General features: G+C 45.1%; 1 long non-coding RNA gene across 1 annotated transcript in view; it reads left to right on the top strand.

The window, feature by feature from the left end:
* Window positions 1-6011: 6011 nt before the first annotated feature.
* Window positions 6012-9406, top strand: part of LOC130578590 (uncharacterized) — a 66795-nt gene continuing 63400 nt past the window's right edge. Inside the window, exons 1-2 of the long non-coding RNA XR_008965900.1 lie at window positions 6012-6293; window positions 8873-8978. This is a non-coding gene — a long non-coding RNA (uncharacterized LOC130578590). The remainder of the gene's footprint in view (window positions 6294-8872; window positions 8979-9406) is intronic.

Here is a 9406-nt window from a genome sequence, read left to right as displayed (position 1 = left end):
GAAATATGCTGAGGATGCACAGAAAYAGCCTTGTCATCACACCCACCCTCATGGATCTCCCTTCATACCAGGGAGCCAGAGAGCATGTTGTCGATTTTTTGGCAGCCCAGGCCACTGATGAAAACCCAAGAACCCAGGCCATGATGAGTGCACAAGCTCAGCCCCATTGCCCACATGCCAGGTGGCCTGGGTGCAGTGGCAGGAAGGGTATTTGTGTTTCCCTGAACTGGACCCCGTAATCACTCATCCTTCTCTCCTCCTTCTCAGCTCCATCTCATCTCACTCTGCCCCGAGTTCCTGGCAGTGCCAGGCATGAACAGGATGAGCCATATCTTTTGCAACAAGACTGGCTCACCCTTCTCTCAGGGTCATTGGTCCCTTCACTCATCGCATTATCAACATGACACACATTTTTTTCCCCTTCCTGCTGTTTATTGCTGGGAATCGATTTGATCAGAACCAGTGAATCATGAATGCAGCAATAAAAAAAGAAAAGTCATGAAGCCAAGAGGCTCAAATCTCGTGGCACTTGTAGCTTTCCTGTGTGAAGGGAGACGTGAACCTTTCCCTTCCTTGAAATGAAATTGCAGCTAACAGCCTGTGCTGGAGGGCAGTGGGATCAGCAAAACACACCTGGAAGTCCAAGGTGCAGAGGTCTACAGCACTGCAACCTATCTGGCTAACAATGTCGTAAGCAAGCTGTTAGAGAYGGGAACAGGAGGAATGGCCATTTTTTACCTACATTTCAAAACTGAATCAATATCTGATCCTTCACCTCTGATCCAAAGCCTAAGTGCCATATTCAGAAAAGACACACTACACAACACCTTTGGAGGGAAAGAAAAAACCCAAACCACAAACAAAGTAAAAAACAAGCAAGAGCACCAAGCAAAACAGCAGTAAATCTGGAAACAAACCCACCTCCCTCCTGCACACCAGYCCAATAAAATATTTTGTTGCCACTTGCCACCACCAAGTTCTTTATAGTTACGGAGTGTTTCTACAGTTCCTAATATTTGCCTGGGAYCAGAGGTGGCTGCTGTACCACACTGAAAGCCAGCCTTACAACATGCCTGAAAAGCTTTGCCTTTGGCATGATACAGCTGACAGTAGATTTACTGCAGCTGCAGCAGCACTGAATATAAATCTGCTTGCTGATGGCTGCAGACTGCCCAGATCCCCTCAGATGACAGCAAGTCTTACACTGGCCTGACAGTTCATTTCAGCAGCCGTTTCTCCAGGGCATGGTATTAATTTATCTTCATTGTTAGTCAAATACCACACGGGCCAGGAACAATCCTCTCCCACAAAATCACAAGCCTGAGTCAAAGATGGAAAAGACTTTTGYGCCCACAGAAACTGCACTTCTATGATGTCCAACCCAGCCCAAAAGACTTTTAAACCACCAAAATGCTAAGAGTAGAAAGCTCAGAGGAAGAGATTGCATTCTATAACCTGTGCTCTAGGCCACCTCCAAGCACAATGGTTTTAAGAAAGCAAAAGCAAACAGCTGAGCAATGTATTTAATGTTATTAACACTGAATTGAACTTTGCTTCCTTAATTCTCTGACAGGCAAATCGATGGAGAAGTGTGGCCATTGGCCAGCCCCAGTGGGGAGCACTGAGGAGCACTGGGAAGCAGAGCTTTCCCAGTCCCTGCAGATACCATCTTATGGCCTGAGGCATCCGATTTGATTACCCTTATCTGAACCTGCATGCTATTTGTATCCAGAGTTGCTTGGATGCAGAAATCACCTTCATGACTTCCCATAATGGTGTATTCCTCTAAGCTTGAGCCTCTGAAGAGGCATTTCAGACATTTGCTCCAAGGTTCTTACCAACGTGAAGAAATGTTTGGCAGCCTAAATCTCAACACACTGACRTGACACGATCCCTTTTCCATGCAAACTCTTTTTGAATGAGACACTTTCTGATTCTCAATCTTCCATCAAGAATATTAACTTTTCCTTGGAGCTGTAGTTAATGGAGCCATGTTGTTATGTAAAAATAACTACTGCACAGAGGGTCACTTAAAAAATGCATCCTGAAGTCTCAAACACCAGAATGGAAATGAAAATTTCTACTCATTTATTCAAACTATTGTTTTTACAAAGAGTCTTCCAAGGGTAGAAAAGTGCTGACCTTTGATTTGCCAGACTCCTCAATCAGGCAGCMTGTGAAAAACCTGAAGAACAGGGAAAAGGCTAAAAATCTACAGCTCTGGCAGCCAACAACATGAGGTCTGACACCACAAAGATSACCAGAAAGACCACCCCAAGTCCAAATTCAAGTGGAAATTAATGGGAGTTCAGGTTTCCTTAATRTGGGGGTAGACATCCAGGAAGAGGTACAGCAATTAATATCTCAACCACCACAGTGAATAAGTTATCTATATCTCATAATAGAGAGGAAAACAAACACTTGAAAAGCAAGAGATAGAGGTTAGTGAGAGCAGAATCAGACTTCTCAAGCATTGCTTTTACCAGACAGACACTGCACAAAACACAGASATTGTAAATCCATTTCCTCTGAGTTGTCTCAGGTTAGACAGCACAGCAGCATGGCTGTGGACTAAAACAAAACCCCTAAGTCTATCCACATCACCTCCTGCATTTCTCCATTTCCGGGACTCTTATAGGCCAGAAAGCAGAGAACTCTTGCTAGACCCACAGCTTTTAGTCCAGTGTTTTTGTAACCCTCTTCTTGAAAACAGTTGATTAAATATTACTGTCATAAATTCAGTCTAGTAACAGCTGGAACAGATTTACAGGGGATGTGGKTTTTTTATGACTATCTATTATTCATGGTGTGTTAGCCCTTACAATGTGTTTAGCCAAGGAAAGAAAAGATAAGATATCCTCTGGTTGATTATTGACAGATTCTTGGCAGCTTGTGTCCCCGGGACTGCCTGGTCACAAATAAAATGAATCCAGCCTCTAAGAAGCACTGATTTGATAACTTGGCTATGTCAGACTGGAAAATGATATGGACTGAAGAGGACAGGGGCAATCACTTGTAACAAACACTGTATTTTTGTCTCTTAAATCTCAGGCAGAAGTTTATCAGAGGAGCTAAGGAGCTAAGTCCCAGGAGTGTGCAGTAAATGCTACACCAGAAGCAGCCTGACCTGATTCCTTCCTCGTCAGGAAAGTAATGTCTGCTCTGAAGGCACCAGTGTCATGTGCAGGAGGATTTCCGGTGACAAGTGGGCATCCCAGGAGCTATGTCATATGGCAGGTGCCAGTCAATCATACATGTCCTTGTAGGACACGGACAAGGAGCCAATCTCCCCTCAGCCCAAAGAACACCACTGCTAACACAGGCTGCTCTGGCTGCCCTGTCAGCTACAGGGACATGTTCATCYGAGCCATAGACAGTAGAGATCAGTGCCTGGCTGCTGTGATTTACACTATGCCAGACTTCAGGAGACATGGATATCAACTGCAAAGCCACTAGAGAGAATACAAGTTAACCCTCAGCCATAGGCTGTTCAATATTTTGGTGTCCCAAGAAACATCACTTTTCTTTCTAAGCAAGCCAAAAACTTGTAGACATGGCACTGAATTGTGTTTCTGTTCAGCAGCTGAAGCCTGATTTCTTCCCAAGTTTTGTCTTGTGAGGTTCCCTAATTTTGAACAGGAACAGCTTCCAAGGAACAGGGGAACTGCCAGTAGCATTCCTGACATGAGCTTATCTGGCCAGCACCATCCCATAAAAAGAGGTGACAGGGATGAGTTACATCCCACACTTCATTACACACACACTTGCCATTAAAGCACCATCCATAGTATTTGATCTTGCATCTATCCTACAGAGTTCAGGTGTTGCTCTGGAATAACAMCCGTGTTGCCCTTTTAAGCCTCTACAAGACCTGATCCTAAAATCATGGTAAGTGGGGAYTGTATTTTTCAGTGGCTGAATTTCCCAAGAGAGGAAAGTTTGGAGAGAAATCTGCAGAAATGTGRTATGTTGAGCACAGGCACCAACACACACAGAAGGCTGCCCTCAACCCTCTTGAATGTGCTGCAAGTTCTCTCCCAGGACAGGTTCACTCTCTACTCCCACAACAAACAAAACAACTGCTGAGCACATCTCTGCAGCTCTGTGCTGGTCTCTTCCTGGAATGTGACTGTCCACGTTCTTTGCACCAGCATGTCCCCTCAGTTTGGTTTGCTGCACTCTCCTCCAAGCCACCACTGCTCATGTGGGTATAGACATCAGGACAAGCTKTAGAGAAGTAATTTCTATAAAATGAGGCATTTGTATTCTGCTCTGAGCTCCGGATCTCTGCCAGCAACAAAAGCAAGAGATTTTTTTCGGTCAGCTGGGCAGGCTCCTTCTGCTGGGAATTACAAGAGCTGATTTCAAGCTGGGTTAATTTCAATCTTGGTCAAGTCACTTCATCCCTCCAGAGCTTTTCTTTTCAGACTCACTTGTCTGCTGTTGACTATTAGATAAAGATGAACCTAGGCCAATTAAATAGCAGCTCTTTAATTAGYTTTTTCTTCTCAGCAATCATGTGAAATACTGTTTGTTTGCACAGTAGATATAACGAGATCCAAGGTGAATGTGTTTTATTATTGATCTTGYACAGTTCACTGTGCTCACAATTCCCTCACTTAGAAATGGCAAGACAATCAGAGACTGTAGACAGCTTCTCAGCAGAGCCTCCCTCCTGGTTATAACCTGAAGTGTTGTTTTAACTCTCATTCACCATTTGTTTGCTTTGCCTGTTGGCTAAGTACCTCACCCCACCCCTCCATATGACTTCTTCCTTTGGTTGACTCCATGCATGACTTGACTTCTAGACTGCAAGAGGTCACCTGACACACAGGGCAGTCAAACATTAACTCTGCAAGCACCCTGGTGTCACCAGGACACCAGCTGCTCATACATCCTGGCTCMCGAGTCACCAAGTTAGGTCATCCCACCCAGCATATTCAGGTACTGCCCTGCTAACTGCTGTTGCTGCTGCATCAGCAGGAGCCTTGTACCTTTGGGAGAAAGAAAGGAGAAACTATCWGCTACCTGTTCATCAGTCCAGTGAACAATTTCTAAACAGTCTCCTGCCACTGGCAGATAAACCAGCAACCCCCCCTCCCGAAATATTTAACAACAACCCTGAAGGCCCAGATTGAATCTATTTGTAGGTCTTTACTAGGCATTAGTGACCAAAGCCTGAWCTTAAACCACAGATACCTTACTACAGTCAGCACTATTGTCATCGTGGGGGCTGTGTGGCCTCCAGAGATACCCACAGGATGCCCTGACCTGGGAACAGTGCTTGAGCTCAGAGGGCAGGGCTCTGCACCTGCCCATGCCTGCCTGGGACAGCCAAACACACAGGAGAAAAGCTGAAGCCAGGACAGCCCCAGAAAGCACAGCCCAACAGATCTGGGCAGAAGAGCTTCGACCATCAGCAAGCTGGTTAGATGAAATAAAGCCCAGATTGTGMATGGGAGGGAGAAGCTCATCATCCTCATTCCTGCTAAGACCTTCTGAAGGCGTTAATTGCTCTCTCTAGGAAACCACATTCCCCAAACTCCAGTTATTTCAAGACACGTGAGGTTCAGCTCTGTTTTATCTCTGGTTGCGATATCAGGTGGGCGAAACTGCAGCAGGGAAAGGATAAAACCAGAGAAGGTCTTGTGTTGTGTGACGGAGGCAGTGACGCATATCAAACAGAAAACTTCAAAAGCTCTTATCCAGCTCAGAGCTGGGTGATGATGTGTCTCCTCAGAGAAAGCCGATAGCCTTGAGAGACAAAGGGCCCCCTGAGAGCCAGGAACGCGCTGCGCCTCCCCGCCTGCCTTCATTAAAGCTTTGGGCCAGTTCCCAAAGAGCCGAGTCAAGTCTGGCTGAGGCTGCTGCCAGAGGGGTAGATAAGAGCACAGAAGAGCTGCATCTGCAAACCCCTTCCTGCCACTCCCCCTCCCCGGGGCTGCCTATTGCACCAGCATATTAACCTTTTGTGCCTCCCACCCTTGGTTTTTTCCTCCCATATCAATCAYCACAATCCCCAGATAGAGAGGCTACACCAAAGCACCGCAGTTTCATCACAGGCTTTGGACACCATTCAGAAAGCACCACTGTGCCAGTCCCAGTCTTGCTTTCATCCAGGACACGGAAACCCAACGAGCACAGCTTGGAGAGAAGGCACAGGTGGCCCAAGGGCAGGGCCAGCTTCAGGCAGGGGCCTGTGAAACAATAACACAAGAGTCCTGCTGCAGAGTCAGGCAGGAAGGAGGGAGATGTATCAGATCCCACCAGAGCCCTGGGGAGGATTTGAACAGGTAGGCTGCTCTTACTCATCCTGTAATTCATCTGGGAGAGAACTTTCTTTGCGTCCCATTGCACAATTATTGCTGCCACATCTTCAAGCATCTTAACCCTGCCTTAATGCTGCCTTGGATAACCTTCCCTTTCAAAAGCACCAAGATTTTATAATAATTTATCCATTTGTCTTTATCAATACCAYAACTAAGGAGTTTTTGAAATTGTGATTTGGCCTGGAATGGGGACAGAATAGCAAAGAGTCAAYAGAGTAAGAGAATGTGAAAATGAACAATCACTTCTATCTTGCACAGTTTTTCCATGGGAAACGCACTGTTTTCTGTTGTTGAATCCTTTGCAGCCCAGGGTAGAAAGGACACATACAAGCAAAATCCTGAGTGACAAGTTTTGACCTTAAACTTGCATTGGCACAGGCAGTACAAAGGAGGCAGCTCTGACATCTGCCCAGGTCACCCCCTCAGCAGGGAGCACTTCTCCCCCACACCCACAGAGGTGTCACAGAAGGCACTGCTGGCAGACACAACAGAGGCACGACTTTTGGGCTCTGGCAAAGCTTCATGCAGATGTGGTACATTCCCAACCCAGTCCCCACCCCTGAGTGTCATCACACTTCAGCAAATTCAGGCTCTGTTCTCATCTGTGYCTGCAGATTTTCTTTCCTTTGGAGGCAGCAGCTTTGTGAAAACTCGAGTGGTTTAACTAAATCTTGTGATAGAGACWGACCAATCTTGTGGCAGAGACTGACAAGACATTTGCATGGGTACCCAAAATAAAAATACCTGCAAGGTGCATTTTTTAAAGCAGACTTGTTTCTGAATGACACATTGAATGCAAGAAGTATTCTGACAACTGCAGTTTACCAGAGCAATCTCTTAGAAGCATTAGGTGAATTAAAAGAAGTGACTTCTGATGCTTCATGGGACCATGTTGCCTGTGACCTCTGCTTTCCTACCTCAGCCAGAGCTGCCAACAGACTCAGGGTGGTTCCCCAATCAGAGGATTTAAACAYAGAAGTTGTGGCTGCCCCATCCCTGGAAGTGTTCAAGTCCTGGTCAGATGATGCTCTGAGCAACCTGGTCTAGAGGAAAGTGTCTCTGCCCATGGCAGGGGATTGGAACAAGAAGGTCTTTAAGGTCCCTTTCAATCCAAACCATTCCCTGATTCTGTGATCTCCAAGCACAGCTACAGGASGTGGCTTTCTCCTCTTCCTGCATTTTGGAGACAATATTTCAAAGAAAGCTGCTTATAAGCAAACAAACCATCAAGCTCCCCTCATTAAAAGGGAACTGCTGCTCTACCAGATACTSCTGCCATGCCCCTGGCAAGCAGTGCCTGCAGCAGTGCCAGGACTAAGCTCGTGGTAATTAACATTATTAGCCAGGTCACATTTTTGATGCATTTTTCAACAGGCAGAGAAGGGTAACTGCCCAAAGTCCAAGTGCTTTGGGACTTAGGAGGAGTCACCCTAGAAAGCCAGCTGCATCAGGTTGCTCTGGATGCTGAGTTTTACATGAAAAGGAGACCAACAATTCTCCATGGGTTTATCTACAAGCCTTTTCCATTAATTGCTTCATTAGTATCTTGCAGAGAGAGTTCTGGGCACACAGGCAGTAAAACCTAAGAAATGCACCCTGCTGGCAGGTGCAATTGCTGGCCAGAATCTGCTCACTTTGCATTTGCTTCCAAACTTGAAGCTGTGCCCTAAGGAAACCGCTAAGCACTCATTCTTCAAAGTGAACCTCAGCACAGGGACAGGATACCTCAACACGGGGACAGGATTGATTTGACTTTCCTTGTTGCTTTCCAAAGTCCCAGTAAATAGGGGATGTTATTTGTCTATGGAAATTTCATATGCAGAGTTACATCTGCAGAAAATAATAAAGAGAGCACTGACGATAGAAAAGCCAAGAAATAGCTCCAAGAGCCATGTGCTCATGGAAAGACTACTATTTTTCTTGACTGTAAACACATTTAGGGAACATGAAAATGTAAAGAATCAGGTTGTGTTACTGATCTATGATTGCTCAGCTTATTTTACACACAWGTAACCCTCAGCCTTTCAAGTTACAGCTCAAATTCTGCAATTGTCTCCAAAAGACTGAGAAATTTCCAAGTCTGAAAAAATCCTGGCTTTTGCTCTTGTACCCAGTTGAGACCCTTGACAAGATTTTCTGACCAGTTAATACAGCAGCTTAAAATTAACATGGAAGTGACTGAGAGGTTTGATGGAACCTGACAAGCTGGTACAAGAATAAATTGGTGGGTGGGTTTTTAAACTTTAAGTCTGAGGATTTCTTTGAATCCAAAATGAAAGCAAAAAYTGCTACAGCTGTAAAATCCCATAAGATGTTTTGAAATTATTTGAAGGGCTCCTTATAAGTCAAAGACTTTGAGTTTCTCAGAATCTGAGTTTCTATCCCTTTCTCATGGTAAGTCAGGTTCTGAGCATGATAATCAAGTAAAAATGGATTCCARTTCCTCAAGCCAATACCCACAGCAGAAAAAGATGGTGGTGCAATCCAGGTGTCCATTTTTTGGAAAAGTCAGGCTAATTTTTCTTTTTTTTTTAAATATGTAGGGCCTGGACACAGGGCTTGCTGGAGGCTGAAAGAGAGAATAGCACCATGAAGAAAAAAGGAATTCCATTATTCTGTTCAGAYGCAGCCCAGCCCCAAGTTCTTGTGGTACGTGCTCACAACACCAATTTTTAAAAGTCCATTTTATGTATTTTGGAGRAAAAGCAGAAATGAAAGCAACACGTAGTATTAGGGAAAACCAGCAGGGAGGGGAAAGGGTTATAAATTCTTKGTATAAGCCTTACATCCTATTCAGCAAGGGAACTGCCCAGAGGAACACAAGCTACTTGTATAAGAGACAGTTTCACCCACTCAGCTCAAGGTGATTTTGAAGCACAAAAAATGCACGAGTGGAACACACATTGCCTATATTCTGCTCAAAGGAGCAAATGTTCAGCCAGAAGAGTATTCAAACAGAGTGAATGGCTGCCAGGGCACAAGTTNGAGTGGAACACACATTGCCTATATTCTGCTCAAAGGAGCAAATGTTCAGCCAGAAGAGTATTCAAACAGAGTGAATGGCTGCCAGGGCACAA

This window comes from Malurus melanocephalus, unplaced genomic scaffold, assembly GCF_030028575.1.
Source record: "Malurus melanocephalus ecotype Western Australia unplaced genomic scaffold, MMel_1.1 scaffold_233, whole genome shotgun sequence".
In the NCBI taxonomy this organism is placed as follows: Eukaryota; Metazoa; Chordata; class Aves; order Passeriformes; family Maluridae; genus Malurus; species Malurus melanocephalus.
This window is presented reverse-complemented; position numbering and strand designations above follow the sequence as displayed.